We start from the raw sequence: 25,809 nt of genomic DNA, 5'->3' as shown, positions 1-25,809 counted from the left end.
TATACTTGTTCTTGAATAATGATTAAGCAGATTAAGTACAATACAACCTACATTTAGTAATACTTTACACTATCATGTAATAAAGGTTTAGAGGAAAAGTATCGCACGACGCTTGTAGAGTGTAAGGGCGCGTTCCCACTATGTCGTGAGGACAGATAATCGTGTAGTTTTAAGTGTCTTATATGTTTAAATGGCTTATATGTTTAAATGGAGGTGTTCACATATAGAACGACACGGCTTACTATCGTCTACGACATTGTTTGCAGTGACGACAGATTATCGTGACAGTGGGGACGGCTAGAATCGACAGTCACTAAACAATATTTTTTTTTGACGACAAACAATCGTTATAATGGGAACGGCTAGAGACGACAGTCGTCCAACGATAAATTAATCATTACGACATAGTGGGAACGCGCCCTAAGGGACATGTCAAGCAAAGATTGGCGATTTCTTTTGACATAAAATGTTATGTGTGTTGTGTTACGTGTAATGGCAAAATCACACGACTTATGTCCATAACGATGAGCATGTTGAGCAACATCCAGCAAAGTCGCTTTACTTAAGCCATGGTCACCGCTGACACGTTTCATAGGACGTTCCCCGTGTGTACCTAGCCCTGGCTTTACTTAGAACGTTCCAATTTTCCCACATGACAACTACTAGCTATCTTTTGTAAAAGTTGTTTTAATTGTTCGCATGATTGCGTCTATTGGCGGTTGACGACTGAAGAGAAGTTTAAAACATCTGCGTCCTATGTAAATATCGGGTCTGTATCATACAACTCTGTCTACACCTTCCAATGTAGCAGGTGTGATGCCTCAATCTCAAGGAGTAGGCGGACCCTAATTTATTATTCTATGATCTTAATTGTTTTGTTTAGTTCTCTAACTCTAACTGATAACGTATGTTTTCTCTTTAGAATATTTAGTCCATTGAAATGTTTTTGGAGGAGCTCATGGCTTAGTTAACAACAGCCGTGCGGATCGATCTCTGAGGTTAAGCTATGCTTACCGAGGTTGTTCTGTGGATGGGTGACCATCTTATACATATCGAGTTCCTCCGTGTTTCGGAAGGCACGTTAAATTGTGGGTCCCGGCTGTCATTTTCGACGATCTTTGACAGTCGTTAACAGTAGTCAGAAGCTTGAAAGTCTGACAACCAGTCTTACCGAAGGGTATTGTGTTATAACCCAGGTATTGGGTTGTGGAGGTCAGATAGGCAGTCGCTCCATGTAAAAAAATGATATCCAGCTGCATCCGGTCAGACTGGAAGCCGACTCCAACACAGTTTGGAACAACGGCTAAGCCCCAATATATATAGTCCATTGAAATGTTACATGAGTTTTACATTTATTAGAGGACACAATTTTATTTTTGGAACATATAGGGGGTGTCAATAGAAGCTTAACTTGGAGTTTGTGGGGTCACCACCCTTGTCCTCCGGCCGCCATCTTGGAATAGGGGGTGGAAACACTTTTTTCGCTATATCTCGGAAACTATGCGTCTTACAATAAAATTGTAAAATATAGTTTGTAGCAAATTATTTTAAACATATTTGTAGGCAAAATATTTTGGTGGCGGACAAGAGTGGTGACCCCACAAACTTCAAGTTAAGCTTCTATTGACCCCCCCTACATGTTCCAAAAATAAAATTGCGTCCTCTAAGAAATGCAATTACATAGTGACATATTTGCTAAATCTGAAACAACCTAAAATGACTAACTTACCCAGGAATGGAATCCGAGGCATCAGTATCACTATCCAACTCGGGAATTGAACCTGAGTAAATAAGTCTAATACTTCATATAATATTATATTGTACTTGCATACTTACTTATCGTGATGTCTCATCACTTATTTAATTACGCATGTAATTACCATTCCGAAGATCTGCCGCCTCGAAGTTTGTTCGTAACCGAAGAGTGTGTGTTATAACCCAACAACTTGGTAGACAGAGCCTTGTATGCACATATAATATTTAGAAATATCGGTGACTCCTAGCCTAATGCAGCTGACCGAAACCTATTTGGTATAGTTTTATTTTATAATTGAAATTGAATTTTATTTTTGAATTGTATAAAGTGTGTACAAAATTTATAGTATTTGTCACTCTTAGGCTTGCGCAGATAACTGTGGTCATTTTTATACAACGGGTTTTTTTGGGAATACACAGAATTAATCATTAATATCTAGATAAATCGTGCATGTCAAGGCTCTCTATTAAGTTGTCAGACTATGTTTTTTAATTCATATCATTATGCTTGTTATCAATTGAAGAGTAAGCAGATAACTAACACACCTACGGCCTATGCTAAATGTGAGTTTGTTTCATATGCGTCTGCCTACGCCTTCGAATATAACAGGCGTGATGTAGTATAGTTATACCTACCTTATTTTCGAGGGGAAGGCAGATCCTATTTTATCTATACTAATATTATAAAGCTGAAGAGTTTGTTTGTTTGTTTGAATGCGCTAATCTCAGGAATTACTGGTCCGATTTGAAAAAATCTTTTAGTGTTAGATAGTCTATGTATCATCCCGTTACGACCTATAGGAGCAGAGTAGCAATAAAAAATGTTACAAAAACGGCGAATTTTTTGACCCATTCTCCCTTATGTGACGCAAGCGAAGTTGCGCGGGTCAGCTAGTTTATTATAATGTTAAGTTCTCTATCATTGCTCGCCTATAAAAAATATTGCATACTTTAAACGTTGTATTTCTCTGTGCATATCATTGCGCCTATTATCAATTCGAGAGAAAGCAAAAGTCTACCACGCTTACGGTTTATGCTGAATGTGAGTGTGTTTTATAAAGGTCAGCCTACACCTTCGAATGTAAAAGTCGTGATGTAATACATATAATATCTTATACCTTATTTTCAAGGGGTGGCAGATACTATTCTGTTATCAAAATAATATTTATTATAATATTTAGTTCTCTACCATAACTCCTTTTATTCGTATTATTTCACTTTGTATATCATGGCGCTTGTTATCAGTTTAAGAGTAAGCAGAAGACTATCACACTTACGACCTATGCCAAATGTAGGTGTGTTTCATTTGCTTCTGCCCATACCTTTGACTATAGCAGTCGTGATCTTTTATACCTTACTAGCTGACCCGCGCAATTTCGCTTGCGCCACATAAGAGAGAAACAAACAAACAAACAAACTCTTCAGCTTTATAATATTAGTATAGATTTTCAAGAGGTAGGCAGATCGTATTCCATTCTCAAAAAAAATATAATGTTAAATTCTCTATCATTGCTCGCTTATCAAAAATACTGCTTTTATTACTTTTATTTCAATATTCATATCAGTGCGCCTGTTATCAGATAATAAGTAAGCAGAAACTAACACACTTACGACCTAAGCTTAATTTAGGATGTGTTTCATAAGCCTCTGCCTATATCTTCGAATATAACAGGCGTGATGCAAAATACCGTCTAAATAATTTTCAAGGGGTAGGCAGATGCTACTCTATTCTCAACAACTATTTTATTATATTGTTAACTTCTATATCGCTTTTTAAAATACTGCCCGCTTCATTCGTTTTATTGCACTACGTGTATCATTGCGCCTGTAATCTGTTCAAGAGTAAGCAGAACGCCTAATGTTTATGCTAAATGTGAGTGTGTTTCATACGCGTCTGTCTACACCTTCGAATATAAGAGGCGTAATGTATTATTTCATACCTTATTTTCAAGGGGTGGCAGATACTATTCTGTTATCTAAATAATTATACCGTTTAGTTTATCGAAAATATCATATCAATGCGCCTATTATCAGTTCAATAGTAAGCAGAAGACTAAGACACCTACGACCTATGCTAAATGTGAGTGTGTTTCATACAGGTCTGCCTACACATACAAATGTAGCAGTCGTGATGTATTATTTCATACCTTATTTTTAAGAGGTAGACAGATCCTATTCTATTCTCAAAAAATGTTTATTGTTAAGTTCTTTATCATTGGTCGCCTATCAAAAATATTGCATACTTTATACGTTTTATTTCTCTGTGCAAATCATTGCGCCTATTATCAATTCGAGAGTAAGCAGAAGTCTAGCACGCCTACAACCTATGCTTAATTATTATTTAGGGTGTGTTTCATACGCCTCTGCCTATATCTTCAAATATAGCAGGCGTGATGTAATATACCGTGTGTCTTATTTTCAAGAGGTAGGCAGATGCTAATATATTCTCAAAAATTAATTTATTATTATACTGGTAACTTTTCTATCGCTTATTAAAATACTGCCTACTTCATTCGTTTTATTGCACTACGCGTATCATTGTGCCTGTAATCTGTTCAAGAGTAAGCAGAACGCTTAAGGTCTAAGCTAAGTTTTAATGTGAGTGTGTTTCATACATTTTCATTTCATTTTTTCATATCTTATTTTCAAGAGGTAGGCGGATCCCATTCTATTCTCAGAAAATATTTAATATAATGTTAAGTGCTCTATCATTGCTTGTCTACCAAAGGCTCCATTCGTTTAATATCATTATTCATATCATTGCGCTTGATATCAGTTCAAGAATAGGCAGAAAGTTAGGAAACCAACGACCTACGCAAAAAGTATATGGCCTTTACACATCTTTGCTTGCCTCTTTCAATATAACAGGTGTGATGTAATATACTTTATACCTTATTTTCAGTAGTAGGCAGATCCTATACTATTCTCAAAAAAATGTTTATTGTTAAGTTCTCTATCATTACTCGTCTATCAAAAATATTGCATACTTTATTCGTTTTACTGCACTACGCGTATCATTGCGCTTGTAATCTGTTCAAGAGTAAGTAGAACGCCTACCGTCTATGCTAAATGTGAGTGTGTTTCATACAGATCTGCCTACACCTTCGAATATAAGACGCGTGATATACTTATTAATTCGTACCTTATTTTCAAGAGGTAGGCAGAGCCTATTCTGTTATCTAAATAATTATACCGTTTAGCTCTTTATCATTGCTCGTTTATCGAAAATATCATATCATTGCGCCTATTATCAGTTCAATAGTAAGCAGAAGACTAACACACCTACGACCTATGCTAAATGTAGGTGTTACATAGGCGTCTGCCTACACCTTCGAATATAAGAAGCGTGATGTATTATTTCATATCTTATTTTCAAGAGGGAGGCCGATGCTATTCTGATATCTAAATAATATTTTTTATACTGTGAAATACTCTTTCATTGCTCGTTTATCAAAAACATTGCATGCTTTATACGTTTTATTTCTCTGTGCATATCATTGCACCTGTTATCAGTTCAAGAGTAAGCAGAAGACTAACACACCTACGACCTATGCTAAATGTGAGTGTGTTTCATACGCGTCTGCCTACACCTTCGAATATAAGAGGCGTGATGTATTATTTCATATCTTATTTTCCAGAGGTAGGCAGATGTTATTCTATTCTCATAAAATATTTATTATAATGTTAAGTGCTCTATCATTGCTTGTCTACCAAAGGCTCTATTCGTTTAATATCATTATTCATATCATTGCGCTTGATATCAGTTCAAGAATAAGCAGAAAGTTAGGACACCAACGACCTACGTAAAAAGTACATGGCCTTTACACATCTCTGCTTGCCTCTTTCAATATAACAGGCGTGATGTAATATACTTTATACCTTATTTTCAGTAATAGGCAGATTCTATTCTATTCTGAAAAAAAAAAATGTTATATTCTCTATCATTGCTCGTTTATTATAAATACTGCATACTTCATTCGTTTTATTGCACTACGCGTATCATTGCGCCTGTAATCTGTTCGAGAGTAAGCAGAACGCTTACGGTCTAAGCTAAATTTTAATGTGAATGTTGTGCATAGAGATCTGCCTACCCAATGTAGCAGTCGTGTTCTTAATATCTCTTCTACCTTTTTTTCAGGGATAGGCAGATCCTATTCTATTCTCAATAAATATTTATTATACTGTAAAGTACTCTATCATTGCTCGTTTATCAAAAATATTGCATGCTTTATTAGTTTATTTCTCTGTGCATATCATTGCTCCTGTTATCAGTTCAAGAGTAAGCAGAACGCCTACTGCTTATGCTAAATGTGAGTGTGTTTCATACGCGTCTGCCTACACCTTCGAATATAAGAGGCGTGATGTATTATCTCATATCTTATTTTCAAGAGGGAGGCAGATCCTATTCTATTCTCAATAAATATTTAATATAATGTTAAGTGTTCTATCATTGCTTGTCTACCAAAGGCTCTATTCGTTTAATATCATTATTCATATCATTGCGCTTGATATCAGTTCAAGAATAAGCAGAAAGTTAGGACACCAACGACCTACGTAAAAAGTATATGGCCTTTACACATCTCTGCTTGCCTCTTTTAATATAACAGGCGTGATGTAATATACTTTATACCTTATTTTCAGTAATAGGCAGATCCTATTCTATTCTCAAAAAATATTTATTATGCTGTAAAGTTCTATATCATTTTCGCTTATCAAAACTTTATTCGTTTTATTTCTCTGTGCATATCATTGCGCCAGTTATCAAGTAAAGAGTAAGCAGAAGGCTCGCACGCCTACGGTCTATGCTAAATGTGAGTTTGTTTCTTATGCGTCTGCTTAAGCCTTCGAATGTGAATGGCGTGATGTAATATAGTTATACCTCCCTTATTTTCGAGGGGTAGGCAGATTCTATTCTGTTATTCAAATAATAATTATTATAATGTTAAGTTCTATATCATTGCTCGCCTATCAAAAATATTGCTAACTTTATTCGTTTTATTTCTCTATGCATATCATTACGCCTTCTATCAAATTAAGAGTAAGCAGAAAACTAACAAAAGTAACGACCTATGATTAATTTAAGGTGTGTTTCATACGCCTCTGCCTATATCCTCGAATATAGCGGGCGTAATGTAATATATCGCTTACCTTATTTTCAGAGGGTAGGTAGACCCTACCATATTCTTCAAAAATATTTATTAAACTGTTTAGTTCGCCTATCAAAATTACAACCTACTCATATCATTACGACCGTTGTCAGTGAAGTGACAAGCAGGAAGTGTAATCTATACTAATATTATAAAGCTGAAGAGTTTGTTTGTTTGTTTGTTTGAACGCGCAAATCTCAGGAACTACTGGTACGATTTGAAAAACTCTTTCAGTGTTAGATAGCCCATTTATCGAGGAAGGTTATAGGCTATATATCATCACGCTACGACCAATAGGAGCAGAGTACCAGTAAAAAATGTTACAAAAACGGGGAAAATTTTGACCCATTGTCTCTTATATGACGCAAGCGGAGTTGCGCGGGTCAGCTAGTCTCAAATAAAAGACGAAGAGTCTTATACCTTATAGAGATTTTAACCCGTGTGTAATCATTGTGGGGTTAAGCAGTAGGTAGTATATTACACCTCCATTTTTTATTTTTAAGTCTTGTGTGGTGTCTTTGGTATAATAGATTTGTGTCAAAAATCTTCCGTAATTTTTTTTTCTCTACAATATTATTGGTCGGCCTGAGGCCTAACTGGAAAGCCTAAAAGCTACTATCCAACACGGGATTTGAACCTGCGTGTATGATTCCTACTCTTCATCATAACATCTTCCTTCTTTGCAATACTTACGCATTGTGATATCTGTTATCACATACATATTCACTCAAGTACCTACACGTAGGCTAGCTTCTAGATACGATCTTTTACGACATATTGACCCGGGAATTGAATCCGAGGCATCAAGTCATTCACTGTCTAGCAAACCTAATAATAACAGTAGTCAGCCCAGGCATTGAATCCATGGCATCAGTATTACTACCCGACTCGGGAATTGAACCTGAGTAAATGAGTCTTTTACTTCACATAATAGGATCTTTTTCTGTTTTTACATACTTACGTATAGTGATGTCTCATCACTTATATACTTACGCATATAACTGCCTTTTTGAAGACCTGCTGCCTTGAAGACTTACGAGATCGTAGCCAAAGATTTGTACGTCAGTGATTTACTAATTTTTCTTACTGAACTGCTTATATCCTTAGTAAAAGATAATTAATGATTGTTTACTAGGCCTTATTTGTTGTTCTTTTTTATCGAGAAAGGTTTATGTAACAATTTTTTTTTATATGTACAATAACCATTTAATTTAAGCCAGTCATTGACTTTCAGAAGTCTAACACGACTTAAACATCTTGATAACACAGCTCGGAATCGAATCCACTACTGTGTCAAATTCTTCTATTTACTTTGCCATTAATCAATTTTCGTCTGGGTACTTTGTATATTTGTATGTACTCGCGAAAATTAGTAAAACATCTTAATTATATCTGTTTTTTTTTACTGAATTGAACAAAAATTACCATGAAAATACCATTAATTTCTAAATTGAACTGTTACAGTTTGATGCTATAGAAGTGATATACTTAAAAAATAATTCAAATATTTTATCTTTTTCAAAATTGACGGACTCCATCTTTCAGAGGTACTTGGAAAATTAGTATGTGTGTGGGGTGCATGTGTGTTGGGTTCATTAAACCCTGTCGATCATTCTCTGATCGGTGTAAATTAAGTATCTGGTTCATGTCATTAAGACTTTGTTCACATTCTAATTTAGAGCATGTAATAGAATTTGTGTGATATTTTATGAAGGTAGTTAATAAGCACCTGCCAAACGATTGCGTGAACGAAGTCCTAGTAACAAAGTAAGGGTAGTAGTTATCAAAGGAAACAAAGAAAGTTTACACCAAGATTTATTGAATATTATGTGAGTATCATATTAGACAATTAATATCAATAATCGCTAACATACAATTCATACATTGATTATGTCTAATTTAAAAAGTTCGTTTGCCATGTTTCGAAGTTGTTCGAAACATTGTAATATTCACAAACATAATCCAAAATGTAACCAAAATTTTATTATTATCATTATTACATTTAAACATTGAATTACATGAAAACAACATCCATTTTTCTCTACGTGAATATATTTATTATAAGTATGATTGATTATAATCGGAAATCTGCAAAAACGTACGTGACGTATTGATGTTATTTACATTTCTGCACATTTTTAAAACACACATTTATACGAATTATCTTAAACATGTCTTATATATGCGACGACAGTTTTGCAAAGTTGAAATTGGGATGAAACACTGAAACGGTAATTTGGCGTACAGTTTTAGATAGCAAATAATACTCAAGGTGTTTTTAAACATTTTCTTACAAATAAGAATAAATACTAAAAAATTTAGAGGCCTTTTGAAGGTGTAAATATGTATCTAAATAGAAAAAGGAGGGCTAACACTTTTAAGTGATAGCAGATTTACTTTGTAAAAATAGGGGGTAATAATATAGTACTTATTTTCATTACAGATACAATGTATAATATATAAAAAGGTGAACATTCGTTTCGACTTAGTTGCGGTAGATGTTAATGCCGAGCGGTGAACCCATCCCTTGCTCCCTGATCGAATCTCAAAATATCTTTGCTTACCGAATGAACAAAATAAAGTCCTTACTGAACCTAAAATTAATTTAAACTTATTCCTGAAATTATATTTGGATAGCCCAAAAATAAAACTACGAAATATTTAAAACCAAAACAGTTTGTACGTAACGAAAATGTAAAAATGAACAACGAGAAACAGTGCTATTAGTAACAATTTTAGACTTATAGTTATTTTTACGAGCTAATTATTATAATAACAATTTTCAAGTAGTGCCAAAATCCTTAATTCTAAATTTAGTAAAAGTACTATTTTCGGTAACCTAATGTTACCAAGGTACGTTGACCTTTTTCTTACCTAAGTGAATCGGCCTATTCGGGATCTTCGATTCCTACAAACTAACTTATTAACTAGAAAGAGAAAAATTCCCACATGTTGAAATGAAAACAGAACTTTTACAGCAAGAAAATTAAACCTGCTTTAAACGGAATGAAAGGGGATTTTATTAATGTCCATGTTTAAAAAAATAAACTCTTATATTCCTGGGGGTTATGAAATATTTTTGAACGACGAATTGAGGAACGACGTGATAGGGGTAAGTCGTGGCAAGGGAGGGACGGGGAAAGGGAATGATGTAAAAGAGTATGACGTGGTAAGGGAACGACTTGGTTAGGTAATGACGGGGTAGGAATATGATAAGAAATCGGTACGATACGAAGAACGAAGGTGACATGACAAATATTGAATTGTTTTATTTTTTAAGCACGCCCTTGTTTCCAGAAGGGGTAGGCAGGGCACCGTTAGCATATGAAGCTAATCGATGACACAGATGACAATATTTTGAGGGTAATAACATGATCAAAACATTGGTGAAAGTAGTGACAGGGGTTAACCCATCGCCTACAAAACACCAAGACCCTCGCATCCCTTTACTGCCTTTTACAGTATGCTAGGAAGAGAAGCAGTTGGAACCTTCTATGTTTTTCTTTCTCTCCCAGTCCAACATGGAAGTAATAATGGTATGAATTGTTTTTTTGAATGATTGGATCATGAGTGACGAATGAAGGAAACTTGTTTGATGAAGCAGATTGACTGCAGACGTGAATTGAAAGGATGTGATTGATGAGGGGGAAGCCCGCAAAGGACACACAGATTTTGTAAGTATCGTTTTGAAAATGGTCAGTATTTTTTGCAACTAGCGGGCGGGTATGACGAAGAGTATGAATGTGGATGAAACCTGCGGAGATTACGGATATCAAAGCATGAGGTTTTCTGTTGCTTCTGGGACAATGAATTGATGAGGGGAACCATTTTAGTCTTAACCTTATCCCACATTGAGTAGGATCGGTACAAGATATTGTAAAACATCTTGTGAAGGCTGATGTTTTTACCTTGAAATCTTATGTTTATTGGGAAATCCTGAAGGGAAATTTGGGAGCGGTGGATGGTGGATGTGGGTGAATGGTATAGGAATCTTGGATATAAGGTGGGGGCGGGATTGTAGACAGATCCGTAGAGAGGGACACTCCTGACCAGAACAATGCATGAAATAATGTGTGATGAATGAATTTCCAATTGTAACCCAGTTATTATTCTTGTCAAAAGATGAGACATAAACTTAAATAGCAGGAGGTTAAATCATGAGTAAAATGAAATTTTGAGAAATTGCTGTAAAAGTTTTTGGTTGGTTAGGGAAAGCCAGGGATAATAATAATTTGTTAGTTGGTATTGTTTTTAGAAACTGAATCGTCAAGTGCCTAATGTACTTTTTCTTTCGCAATCATGTCTGGCTTTAATAAATTTTCTTTTTTTTATTAATTTTGACTTATTAATTAAAAGTTACATGTCTAAATTTTTATTATTTTATATTTTAGGTACTTATAGATTACTGGATTGAAAGTATCTGGGCCGCCGATTTCCATTTCAACGTGCGACTATATATTCCCTAAAATAACCTACGTAACTGCTTACACATGTAACTACGACTATTGCTCAACAATGGCGCCCTGCTCATTTATTTGAGACTTTACAAGCTAACTATAACTATCGGAGATTTGTGGAATTTTCATCATCTTAACGTTCATATTTTGCCTTATATATTAATAAAGGTAAATAAGTCATTTGAATTAGAACATTTGGAATTCAGCTTGATTGTTTTGTTGGATGCAGATCTTTTTTCGTTTAGTTTCAGTAGTAGTTTATTTGTCTGAATTACTAAGAGATGTTTATTTATGATGTTATGTAGATGAGTAACGACGAAGAACAGTTAGTGCGAGCAAAGCGTTCTGAGTTACAATTGCCGGTGGGAACTTTTGTCGGCTTATGCAGCTATAGAGTTAGATCTATGTCTCAAGTGGACGCTTCGCCACGCACTGCTCAAGTTGTTATTTGACCACCACTTAAAACTCCCGGTCCTTCATTCGCTACTAGAAAATGCATCCGAATTTATCTTGTCCGTTTTTTGATATCTGATAAAACAGGCTAAATTTTCAACGCCCTAGTTCAAATGCCTCGTGTACCTCGAATAAAGTTACTATGCGTTACATTGCACGCATCGTCTGTTACATGATCGCATTACGCAAGAGCTTTTTATAAGGATGTATTTGGATGTAGGGAAGACAAATGGATTAATCAGGTTGTACATTTTAATTTGCTTTGAAATAGGCTGGGGTTTTTGAAGAAAATAGCCTGAAGATGGTGAAGTTTTCGAAACTGGAAGACAGTGAAGTAGTGAAGCTTTTAATTTGGTAATGATTTGAGTTCACGTGATGATTCGTTTAGAAGATGACAAGGTGAGATGAATATGATTTGGGAACCAGTGAAATATTAAGAGACTGGATTTTCACAATCGAATAATCACTGTCCAGTTTGAGGTCAATGTTTTGGATTGTTTTTTTTTTAATAGCCGGTTGGAAGTCAAGATGATGACTGAGATTGCATTGATTTTAATGATAGAAGGGGAGGAGTTAGATTTATGTTAGGTTTCAAAGGTATTGATATTTTAGATGTCAAGTTTATTTTAGAATCCAAAGGAAGTTCGATTTTTTATGCAAGATAGACGTTCATTTTTGGGGTCAGGATCGTTTTAGTGATCGAAGATAGATTCGTAGCAGAAGTTTATTTTTTGTGACCAAACTTCTATAGGTAATTTTGGTAGTCAAGTGTTTTCAAGTAAGTATGGGTTATTATAGATTTCAATGTTTAACCGATGTTATAGATGTCAGTTTTATTACAGACAGTTTTTGAGACAGCCAGATATGTTTTTGAGACCAAATTTAATAGATGTTCATATTAAGGCTGTATTTGATATTACCGATATGATCTGTGTATATCTTTCAAGGGTGTTCGCTCACAGCGTTTTTTTAGATATTTGTTTTTAGGTATTACGTCCGGGTTAGGTTATTAGCTAGTCCGAAGAGTATTAAAGAGGTGTTAATGATTTTTTAAGTTTGATGGATGTTTTAAAATTCAGATTTTTAGGGAATGCAGTCCCAGTCCAGTATTTGACGTGCGTGAAGATAGGTTTTTTATGGGTCGAAAATATGGATATTTTAGAGACCAAGTCTGGGTTTTTAGGGTCCATGTTGGGTTTAATTTAGAGATCGAGTCTGTTTTATAGGGTCTAAATAAGTTTTCATTTTAGGGGCCAAGTTATTGTTTTTTTTAGGCCGAGTCAGATTATTAAAGAATTTTAAGTTCCAGTTTTTTGTAGGGCCAAATCTGGGCTCTTCTTCTTTGGGTTTTCGTTATTGTTATTTCAAGGGTCCAAGGCAGTCATTTTAGGGGCCAAGTTATTGTTACTTTTTTGGGCCGAGTCTGTTTTAGGATTTAAGTAAGTTTTTTTGGGTTACAGTCAAGTCTTTCTTTCTTTCTTCTTTCTTTTTATCTTTCCAAGTCAGGTATTTTAGGCGCCGAATTTTATTATTTATGGGGCCGAGTCTGTTTTTTTAGGTATACGTTTTCAGATTCAAGCTGGATATTTTAGGGGCCAAGTTATATTTTTTTTGCTGGACCAAATCTGTTTTTTTTTGGGTCTGAGTAAGATCTTTTGATTTTCAACTCTCGCGACTTGTACACATAATTATTATAATGTAACGGGTCTTACGCGCGATTGATCGAATTTGGGTATTTCAGGTTTCTACCCAGGTATTTTAGGGGCCAAGTTATTGTTATTCTTGTGGGGCCGAGTTAGATATTTTATAGGGCCGAAGTAAGATTGTTTAGGATCGAACTTAAGTATTTTAGGGATCAAGACAGTTATTTGATGGGCCGGTTATTGTTTTTTGAAGGGCCAAGTATTTTTTTTTTTTGGGTTTTAGGCCTAAGATATTGTTATTTTAGGAGCCAAGTCAGATCTTTTTAGGAATAAGTTTGTGTTATTTACGGATTAAAGCTTATTTTTAGGGTCCATATAAGGGTTTTTTTAGGCTTCATGTTTTTGTTTATTTGGGAATCTAAACCTTTTTTCAGTCGTCAAAATTTAAGTTTTATTTTAGTTATCAGATTTGTGTTATGTAAGGGTCCAAGATTTTATTTGGGTCCAAGTAAGGTTTTATTTTGGGGACCAAGACTGGGTTATTATAGAGACTGAGTCAGTTTTTTTTTAGGTACAAGATTTAGTTAAGGGACCAGATAGGGGTTGTTTTTGATCTAAATTGTATGGTTTTGTAGAATTCAGCCTTATTTTAGAGGCAAGTACAAGAATGTTTTTGGGATTTTAGAAACAATGTTGAAACTGGATTGTTTCTTGATGTCGGCCAAATGGTTTTTGGGGTAATTGGGTCTAGAGACAAGACGTCATTAGATCAAAGTGGGTTGGGGTAAATTTTACATCCCAAAGGGTAATTTGACAATAAATAGCAGTTGGATAAATATTACTTACTTTATATTTTTTATGATTTTGATAATAGTTTTAGGGACCAGTTTTAGTCTGGTATAGATTGTTTAGTTTCAGGTACCAATTTTGGGCATAGGCCTGAGCGCGCGAAATATAAGGCCTGCTACTGTGAGATTTAGATGATGTTCCGCTTATAAAGTTGAATTTTAGGCCTAAGTGTCAGTAGCAGGCTGTTGTTTAGGGGTTTAGATAAATCAGCTCTTTGCGACATATGTAACAGTCGATGCGGAAACTATGAACTAGAAGTCTTAAATACGCTTAGAAAAATTAATGATAACAGAAATACATGGCCACAATTAAAACTACGTTCATGTGCATTATCATATAGGAAATGTATCCTAATCAAGTCACGCAAGGTTTTCATTAGCATGTCCGATAAAGTTTTCGTTAATCCCGACCTGCTGAGAATTGAAGCGAGTAAGTAAGTTACCGAAGCTCGCTCTATCTCACGAAAACAAGACAACCTTAAGTTTTACAGTGATTGCCTTTTTAAGATATTAAATACGAAAAAATTATCGGGTACCATTATCACTTATATTACTTGACATTAATGAGTAGGTTCGTATCACCCTAAACCCTGATGCGATCCAATTGTGGGCTTTAGCAGGATCTCTCCGCGAAAATTAAAAGTTTAATCAAATCATAGATATGCCGGACACGTCATTTTGTGCATATGCATCGGAAGACAATGATTATCTGTTGTTTATATTCCTTCCTCCTCAGATGGATCAATAAAAGTTCCTTGCCACTCACAGCCCCAGAACTTTTATGAAAACTTGGAAATAAAATTTAAATGAAATCTTCAGAATTTTCTCCGCCCCTCGACATCATTACGACACGGTCTTTTACGACCACGTATTTCTCTTACACATTAATTGTTATGTTATAATATTTGAATTACATCTAGCACTACCTTAGCCTAATCACCCGCATTTCGCGTACGTGATACATGCCTAGCACTAACTTATATCGAATGTCGAATGTTATCCAGATTCATTACAACTAACGGGATCCGTTTTGCCCCACGCTCTATATAACCTTATTATCTAATTCTTAACCTACAAGGGAACTGCTGACAATCCGCAAGCAACGCGCACACACTTAACGGTTTTGCTTTGAGGTAGTTATCGAATCGAATACGAAATTTCTCCAGAAATGTATGTTAATGCATAATCTTAAATACCATGGTGTCCAGTCGGTTCTCCTGGCGCCATAACCACGGGCGAGCGTATCACACGTAATCGTATTTTTAAGCATCCAGAACCTCGTCGTGTAGTGCAATAGAACGTCAGGAGTCCGCGACACTTCGTCGTTTTTAAAAGATATTAATTTTGTCGCAGACCAATTAGAGCGGAACGAATGTGTCGAACGAACACATGACGAATCTGCGACGTTTTGATTTTATAATAGTTTTCCTTTCACCCACCCGTCAGTATAGCCCCTTAGTTTTGAAATAAAACTACCTGTATAGTTAATTTTTGATGAGGATTTTTTTGTTTGTTACCCGGCCATATTAATGTGTAACAGCGTTGCCTTGATCTTAAATCTAATTTGAAAGTCATTGAGTAGCGCGTCGATTTATCAGCAGTCGTCCGTCATACAAAAATATATTGCTTTGCCAAACAGATAGCGAACCGAAGGCATAGATAGAGAACATTTTTTTATATTTTTTTAATATTTTTTAACATTTTTTTATACTTTTTTTATTTTTCTTTTATATTTACTTTTTTGAATTTTTAATGTTTTATGTACTTTTTTTTTGTTTTTTATTATTTTGTGAAGGCGAAATTGAAAAGATTAAATAATGATTGCCCATTTATATTACTTTTATTATTGCTTGTTATGTTGTTATTACTAGTATTATGAACCCCCACAACTAAGTTGTTACAGTTGCAGTTTATGTCGATGTAATACATAAATGGGAATACTAGTGAACCCGCGATCTTTGTCGGGTCTGACGGTTTAGTCACTGGGCTTTCGCCGCTACGGTAGTAAGCCGCCGCGTCTGATAAAAGATATAAAAGTGCCGATGTATCTGGCGAATGGACAAGGTCGCTATCTGTCTCACGAGCGTATAATATAATATATCATCTGCTCACTTATATACTAATCTGTAGTTCTATGGTATAGCTAATGAAGTGCTAGCGAACTATAATGACTTAAAGCTATATGTAGAATCGGTGATGGTGAACTAATCCTATAGTAGGCGCACTTTAGACGGCTTGCCACCTTTACGGTTTTGAACTTTGTCTTCAAATGTCTGTATTAATTACGCCCCGTTGTTATTAGTTCCGGGTAAGTATGTTTTGGCCGTGTTGTGACCGTTGTAATCGCCAGTTATTTGTTTTTTTTAGTAACAGTTGTGATGTCTCTGTCGGGTGTGATGTCTCTTATACTTATGTTTAATACGTTACTTACGACTTGTACGATTTGATGTACGCGTGTATATAATGAAAATCATTAGAATGAAGTAAATTAATCAGAAAATGAATACAAATTCATGACGTATGAAAAATTAAATTAATGTCAATATTTAAACCGAATACGATACTTAATGTTAGTATGTTGGTACTAGTACCATGTGAATAATGAACGCTAAAAACAGTCTCGCACTGTTTTTAGGGGAGGGGATGAAAGGATTCAGGGAAGGAAGTGGGAAGGAGCCGTTAGGCATTTTAGGGGTGAGGACCGAACGGGATAACTAGGGAGGAAGTTTGGATGGGGAGCCATTCTATTATCACAGGGTGAGAAGCCAAAATCGCCCAGCCCAATGGCGAAGACCGAGCTGTTGTTTAAAAATTTTTGATGTTGAAGTGGTCCTACCGAGAGTGAACAAGGAGCTCTATAGTTCAGACCTCCGAGTCACTCATCAGCTACAAGCCGTTCTCTCTGATGTTCTCTATCTTAAATCACCATTCTCTGTAATACCCAACCTTTTAGTCCTCGCAATCAACAAAGTTAGGCCGCCACCTGAATACTCCACCGTCAGTCGATACTTCTAGCTCAAATGCCCATGTCCCGCAACCGCACTACTACCTTACTGTCATTCATAAACTCCATCTACTTATCCCCCCCCTTGAAGCCCCCCAATGGTAGCAGGGGACCACGACCTGCTACCAAAGCCCTGAGGTCACGTGATGGTACAACTACCAGTATTGAGCCTGCTTGTGCAGGCAGGCTTAACACTGGTCGCCGGCAACCCCAGGGATATTTGTAGTCACACAAGATAGGAAATACTGTAGTGCTTAACCCAACACCACAGAGGAGTAAGGACATGGTTCAGATAATGATGACGAATGACGTGGGACAATTAGGGAAATCGTGAATGGATTGTGTCGAGTGATATGAAATGCGATGTTAATGCTAAAATTAAAATAAACCAAAGTACATACGTTAAAAAGATCAAACGAATTAAGTACTCCTTCTCCAGTTATAAGTTAAAACCGCAGAGTTAGCAAGCTTGACTATGGCTATCATCTACTAGTATTTAAAATTACTCGAGGTGGTGCATTACACTTCCCACCTCATGGTTTTAATCTAAAATTATTTTGTATGAAGGCGCGAAGTAAATGTCGCTCATCACTCCACCATCTATCATCAAATATACCACTCAGATGTTACACTTTAGGTAAAGTCATGATATTAAGTGCTAAGTCGACAACGAGCGCAAGGCCCACATAATGTTATGTGGTTTTTCACGGCTTGAGACGTTAACCGAGCACCCATTGCCGACCCTCCAACGTTTGTTTTTATTATCTCATACACAGATGTTCTCAGGCGACAGCGTTCATAACAGACTAGTATTTTTTATCCGCACACTACTGTCTTTCAGCACAATAATATGGTACTATGGTGGTACATTCTCAAGATGCTACCAATCCTTTCCTGATGCTACCCATCTTTAGTCTTCCCTCACCATTCACAACTCCCTCTAGATTTTTAAACGAACGAGGTGTGTTATTTTTACTTGCTCTCTCTCCCTCTCTCTGTCACTCGGTCCTATACGATTAAGTGATCATCTGTCGTCCGTCTATACATAGGTGTTAGTAGTACTCAGATGTTAATGAATACATTCTTCACCGAGCACACAGCACAGCTGACAGATACCTCGCGCCATAAACCTTAACCTAATATTATCCTATTTCACACGCTATTTGCCTTAATTACTGCGCGTATTTTCGCGTCTTTTCCTTATCTATTTCTGAGACTGTAGTGTACTTCTTCGCCAATGGCCCTTAATATTATGCTCCAAACTGAAGGGAGACTTTCTAAACCTAAGCGCGGATTTCTCGCGCACGCTTTCCTTAACTATTTCTGAGACTGTCAGTGTACCATTTCTTTATAATCATCTGTACATCTTCCACTTAATATATTACTTCCTCTCTAGGGTACTGTACCAGACTAGCTTATTGTAATAAGATTGAAAACTATTTTGAAAATGATGCTCCTAGCCTTGAAGAGGCGTGCAATCTTTAAGCTTATGTGCTATATATGTCATGGACCTAATGACAAAACGGTACATCATTTAGAAATTAAACCGTGCTGAACTAACAAATATGCCTCCTAACCTGCATGAAGAGCGTTCCATTCACGACCTGATTTATTACGAGTATGCTATGTTATGACTCGGGTTATTATGTTTCTATTTTATGTACTGGAGCTGGCAACTCATGTAGAAGGTCTATTGGCGTTGCTATACCGGCGGCATAGCTCGATTTAAGCCGCCCCTGAGATGTTAGTTAGTCGTAATCTCATGTTCATAGTCATGTAATTTTAATTAGTGTTTTTAATGTCATTCTTTTGGGATTCAGGTGTGTTCTGATTATGACAAACTCGTGAAAAGATGCTATTTTTAGATATTTTCATAACGTGCTTGTATCAATGAGAAAGTTGTTATTTTAGCCTTTTTAACCGGAATTTTTTAGATAATATTTTTTTGTACTTATTATGTAAATAATGTATTTCTTGGCTTATTTCAAGTAAATTTTTTCGTTTTAAGTGAACCACGTTGTTTAAAGGTAGGCAGTATGTTAGGTTGTAATTCGTAATTATTTTTTAGAACTAACACAACTTTGACAACTAAACAGATTTGCAGTAAAATTAGAATATTTAATTTTTGTAACGTTTATTATTAGTAATGTTAATTTTGTAAATTTATGTAAAACAATGTAACGATAAAGACTAGACCTACTAAGTTTCCCCCACTCCCGTTGCATAAACTGTGAGCAGCACGCCTACTTAGTCGTTAAACCTATGAGTAATGTAATCTCTAGTTCTATGCTCAGTTACGCCTCATATCCAATTGGGATGAAACTTGATGGAAGACCTGGATGCTTATATGCTATTCATTATCGACATACCACTTAATAGAAGCCGCGAACTAGTATACAATACTTTATACTTTTTATTTTCTTTTCTAGACTCCGAATGTGCAAAGTAATTTACCATATAAATTTGATTAAGTTGTTGCTTCTGTTCGCTAGTCTTTACACAGTATTATTTGTTTATTTTTACATAATTAGTCATTAGGTCCATATCATGTACTCCGAAACTTCGGGCTCCTAATTATTATTAATTTCTCGGCAATTTTCCCTCCATCAGGCCCTGCTGGCTCGGCACTTACATACTATCCGACGATGTTAAATTGCGGAAAAAGAGTAATGTGAAAAGCTAATACTAACAGTAAACATTCTACTTGAAGGATAAACTAGTTATTCCTGGATTTTTTTATATAAACGTCAATTTGTAATTACGTCGACGATAAGGTACGCGAATTTCCGGATTGGTCTAGGGTCCAATTGTATCCTTCATAGATGTTAAATTCTGGCGTGGTGTTAGAAGCCACAGTACGCAATAAATGGAACCAAAACAAATCGAGATAGTCTTTTTTTTAAATGGTTACATTCAGGACTAACTGGAATTTCCCGTCATATTATAGACATCAATAATACTTAACCCATTCAATATTAAATCTTACTTCTTAAATAACTAAATAAAACGCGTAATAATAATAATCAACTTAGAGCAAAGATTAAAGTTAAAATTATCAAAAGATACGAAGGCCACTTTCAGTTAATAACGCAAACCGTGTTGGGATAGATATTTAATACCACGAATTACAATAGGAAACTCATGAAATTTATTCAAAACGATCATGTCACTGGCGTTATTTTTTTTAAAAGTCCCTCAAATTACAGATTAGTTCAAACGCCAATCGGGACGTCGCGTGTAGCGTAAGCGTTCTGCCGCGATGATGTAAGGGAGCAGTTATAATGAACCATACGATTGGATAATAAACTAATCCAGCAACTTCGGATCCGTGTTCATGATGTTACTTTTGACGATTTTACTGATGGTCATTATTTTATTAACAGACAAAAAAATATTTATTGCAATAATCATTACAATGACTCAGTATAAGAAAGTTCCCGCCACAGACGAGCCCACAGGGAATAAAGAAGAAGCGTAGTGTACACTAACGCGGTCTGCGGACTGTCTGTGCTGTGATGAAAAATAATTAATACAATAAACCTAACCATTCAATTAAATGTGATGATTTGTTAACATAAACAACGACTCCATACTTAATTTAAAAAATTGTGACCTCAAATCAAATACTTAATAAATCAACTAAAGCATCGGATACAAAAAAATAATTAATTAATTAATATTAAGACAAACTGAGACAAACATTTTTTTTTGGATTTTTATATTTTTACACGCATTTTTTTTACTTTTTTATATTTTTTAGCACATAAGCAGACATGACACGTAACACTACACAAACCTTAATTCCTAAAACCCTAAACCTAAAAACCTTATTCCTAGCAAGCTTATTAATAAAAGTGAACTAGACAGGAGCAGAATTTAAAAGAACCGAATAAAAACTTAAGCGGGGATTAGCTCAGCAGCCCGCCGACACCAGCGCGTCCTTGGACTAACCACAGCTGATACAAGTGCTGGGCCTTACTATCCGTACACCTGATGTCACTCCTCACTCAAGACAGCGACTCAAGTCGCAAGGACCGCCGTGTACTTTGACAACTAGACTAGATGACTCAGTTGCCAGAAACCCTATCCCTCATCTGTGCTTTCTATGGTGGAATTCAAACATCACGTATCATTCTCTATTCCTGGTGATACACTGTCGGTGGACTGTGAGAAATTAATTTTGACGAAAGAATTAACGAGGGGGAAAACTAAACATAAGCCGCAGTGAAAAGTTGACAGCGATACACGAGAGGACGCTGCTGCCCGTCCCCCGGGTCCCTTTAGTCGCCTTGTACGACATCCACGGGCTAGTGTAGGAGTGGCCCCCCTCGGTGCTTGTCTCAGTGACTGGGACTGCACCGATTGGCTTATTCTATTCATGTGCCGGAGCCACGCGGCACAGACGGAGCAACCACGTATGCTGCACATGATGCCACATCGAGTTGCCCGTCGGTGTGATTGTCAGCGGAGTTCCAACTACAATCTTTCGATCGCTTGTTTTACTAAGCCGCCGACTTTTTCTTTAGCGAATGAAGTAGGACGGAAATTGCGGTTCAACTATTTTGTTCAACTACACAGTCACCGTCGCACATTTCCAGATATTCAAGGGGCGGTCCGCCATAGTCAGACCTTAACGAACTCAAAGAACTTATATCATAAAAGCCTCACCTTCGTGAATCGCATGGACACGAACAGCTAAGTCAAATGACTTCCTCAAAACATAATAATATAAATAACTCAATACATAAAGTCACCACGGTAGTATCCTCTTAAATCCAATTTTTTCGTAAGTAAGTCGGTTCTGCTAACGCGTGCATGAATTCTAGTCATGAACAGAAGTTCGAATGTGAGGCATTGTTTTATTTTTCAACGGTTATTTCCAAAATCCAAGAAAACATAAAAAACATAAACTGCTTCTGATTTAAATGTGTGCATTGATTTGGGTACACGCGTTAGTTTTTTGTATCTGAGAATGATTTGGCAAAACATAAAATACCACAATATGGCGCTCGGTCCATACGGCGGTTACGCAGTCACCGCGGCCGATGTCAATGCAATACCTGACATTACCAACGCTTTGCAGGAATTGAGACACTAGTACTTAATCTCCTTCGCATGGTAATTTCTCTAGCTTCGACTCGAACTAGGTAATTGATGGTAATACGATAATAGCTGGTTACCACCAGGTGATCCACGATGGTGATTTCAGCAGTAAGTTTTCAAGTCTGCTATTTTGACCAGTGCTATCCTATTACGTACATAATTCTGGCGTCGCTGTTACGCTCGCTACAGTGATGTAATGACTTAGACCTCCAATCTCTGTCATTGCAAGCTATACGGGTCAGAAGATGACAAAGACCTTTCGTATTTTATGATGATGAAAGAGGACGCCATAGACACAATATTGCCCCCGACAATGCGATCATAGAAACTGCAGTGAAAAGTTGACAGCGATACACGAGAGGACGCTGCTGCCCGTCCCCCGGGTCCCTTTAGTCGCCTTGTACGACATCCACGGGCTAGTATAGGAGTGGCCCCCCTCGGTGCTTGTCTCGATGACTGGGACTGCACCGATTGGCTTATTCTATTCATGTGCCGGAGCCACGCGGCACAGACGGAGCAACCACGTATGCTGCACATGATGCCACATCGAGTTGCCCGTCGGTGTGATTGTCAGCGGAGTTCCAACTACAATCTTTCGATCGCTTGTTTTACTAAGCCGCCGACTTTCACGTTTTCGACCATCCAGTAAAGAAATGGTTATTCAACTTACAAAGTTGGCCGGTCTATGTAACGACACAGTAAGACCGCAAGGTGAATAACTCATTATATCAAAATTATGTTACTTCAGCTCCTTCCATCTAAAGTTTTTACAAACCACTTACAAGTGTCGTCTTTTTCATAACTGAATAAGATCCTAAGAAGCAGACCAACCTCTTACCAGACATAACAACGACCTATGTCTTCCAATGAATTGGATTTTCTTTTACAGCCAAAAAGTAAAAACTGCGGCGCAGCGGACTTGTGAATACCACAATTCTATTGTCTGCACTTAGTTCGTATTATTACTTTTTATGTTATACGGAAGACTTTAAGATTTACTTAAGCGATTTACTTTAACTGATGAAAGTGCCAAACTAATTCGTCACTCTTCTTAATTTTAAAAGTCCCTCAAATTACAGATTAGTTCAAACGCCAATCGGGACGTCGCGTGTAGCGTAAGCGTTCTGCCGCGATGATGTAAGGGAGCAGTTATAATGAACCATACGATTGGATAATAAACTAATCCAGCAACTTCGGATCCGTGTTCATGATGTTATTTTTGACGATTTTACTGATGGTCATTATTTTATTAACAGACAAAAAAATATTTATTGCAATAATCGTTACAATGACTCAGTATAAGAAAGTTCCCGCCACAGACGAGCCCACAGGGAATAAAGAAGAAGCGTAGTGTACACTAACGCGGTCTGCGGACTGTCTGTGCTGTGATGAAAAATAATTAATACAATAAACCTAACCATTCAATTAAATGTGATGATTTGTTAACATAAACAACGACTCCATACTTAATTTAAAAAATTGTGACCTCAAATTAAATACTTAATAAATCAACTAAAGCCTCGGGTACAAAAAAAAGAATTAATTAATTAATATAAAGACAAACTGAGACAAACATTTTTATGGGTTTTTTAATGTTTTTACACGCATTTTTTTTACTTTTTTATATTTTTTAGCACATAAGCAGACATGACACGTAACACTACACAAACCTTAATTCCTAAAACCCTAAACCTAAAAACCTTATTCCTAGCAAGCTTATTAATAAAAGTGAACTAGACAGGAGCAGAATTTAATAGAACCGAATAAAAACTTAAGCGGGGATTAGCTCAGCAGCCCGCCGACACCAGCGCGTCCTTGGACTAACCACAGCTGATACAAGTGCTGGGCCTTACTATCCGTACACCTGATGTCACTCCTCACTCAAGACAGCGACTCAAGTCGCAAGGACCGCCGTGTACTTTGACAACTAGACTAGATGACTCAGTTGCCAGAAACCCTATCCCTCATCTGTACTTTCTATGGTGGAATTCAAACATCGCGTATCATGCTCTATTCCTGGTGATACACTGTCGGTGGACTGTGAGAAATTAATTTTGACGAAAGAATTAACTGGGGGAAAACTAAACATAAGCCGCAGTGAAAAGTTGACAGCGATACACGAGAGGACGCTGCTGCCCGTCCCCCGGGTCCCTTTAGTCGCCTTGTACGACATCCACGGGCTAGTGCAGGAGTGGCCCCCCTCGGTGCTTGTCTCGATGACTGGGACTGCACCGATTGGCTTATTCTATTCATGTGCCGGAGCCACGCGGCACAGACGGAGCAACCACGTATGCTGCACATGATGCGACAACGAGTTGACCGTCGGTGTGATTGTCAGCAGAGTTCCAACTACAATCTTTCGATCGCTTGTTTTACTAAGCCGCCGACTTTCACGTTTTCGACCATCCAGTAAAGAAATGGTTATTCAACTTACAAAGTTAGCCAGTCTGTGTAACGACACAGTTAGACCGCAAGGTGAATAACTCATTATATCATATTTAAGTTACCGCAAAATAAACGACATTGAAATCCGTCTGCTTTCAAATCTTAATATGCTTAGCGCCAAAACACCGCTTTTGAGAATACGCGGAGTTTTTTACTTCAAGTAATTTTTTTCTTGATCTTAATTCACATCAGATAATTTTTGATTTTATAAACGATTTACCGCAACCGACGACGTTTGTGATACTATTGCGTCACTCATTTTTAATTTTAAGAGTCCCTCAAATTACAGATTAGTTCAAACGCCAATCGGGACGTCGCGTGTAGCGTAAGCGTTCTGCCGCGATGATGTAAGGGAGCAGTTATAATGAACCATACGATTGGATAATAAACTAATCCAGCAACTTCGGATCCGTGTTCATGGTGTTACTTTTGACGATTTTACTGATGGTCATTATTTTATTAACAGACAAAAAAATATTTATTGCAATAATCGTTACAATGACTCAGTATAAGAAAGTTCCCGCCACAGACGAGCCCACAGGGAATAAAGAAGAAGCGTAGTGTACACTAACGCGGTCTGCGGACTGTCTGTGCTGTGATGAAAAATAATTAATACAATAAACCTAACCATTCAATTAAATGTGATGATTTGTTAACATAAACAACGACTCCATACTTAATTTAAAAAATTGTGACCTCAAATTAAATACTTAATAAATCAACTAAAGCCTCGGGTACAAAAAAAAGAATTAATTAATTAATATAAAGACAAACTGAGACAAACATTTTTATGGATTTTTATATTTTTACACGCATTTTTTTTACTTTTTTATATTTTTTTGCACATAAGCAGACATGACACGTAACACTACACAAACCTTAATTCCTAAAACCCTAAACCTAAAAACCTTATTCCTAGCAAGCTTATTTCTAAAAGAGAAATAGACAGGAGCA

The 25,809-nt window shown here is 36.5% G+C and overlaps 1 protein-coding gene across 25 annotated transcripts in view; it reads right to left on the bottom strand.

Annotated features, from left to right (window-relative positions):
* Positions 1-8,703: 8,703 nt before the first annotated feature.
* Blos2 (biogenesis of lysosome-related organelles complex 1 subunit 2) overlaps positions 8,704-25,809 on the bottom strand; it is a 112,372-nt gene continuing 95,266 nt past the window's right edge. For all 25 annotated transcript variants that reach the window (XM_076135399.1, XM_076135403.1, XM_076135408.1 and 22 more), the window contains one exon: positions 8,704-25,809. This exon is cut by the window's right edge and continues 12,986 nt beyond it. The gene's annotated coding sequence lies outside the window, so the exon portion shown is untranslated.

Source organism: Anticarsia gemmatalis, chromosome Z (genome assembly GCF_050436995.1).
Source record: "Anticarsia gemmatalis isolate Benzon Research Colony breed Stoneville strain chromosome Z, ilAntGemm2 primary, whole genome shotgun sequence".
Taxonomy (NCBI): Eukaryota; Metazoa; Arthropoda; class Insecta; order Lepidoptera; family Erebidae; genus Anticarsia; species Anticarsia gemmatalis.
Note: the sequence above shows the minus strand (reverse complement) of the source record. Positions and strands in the feature narration are given on the sequence as shown.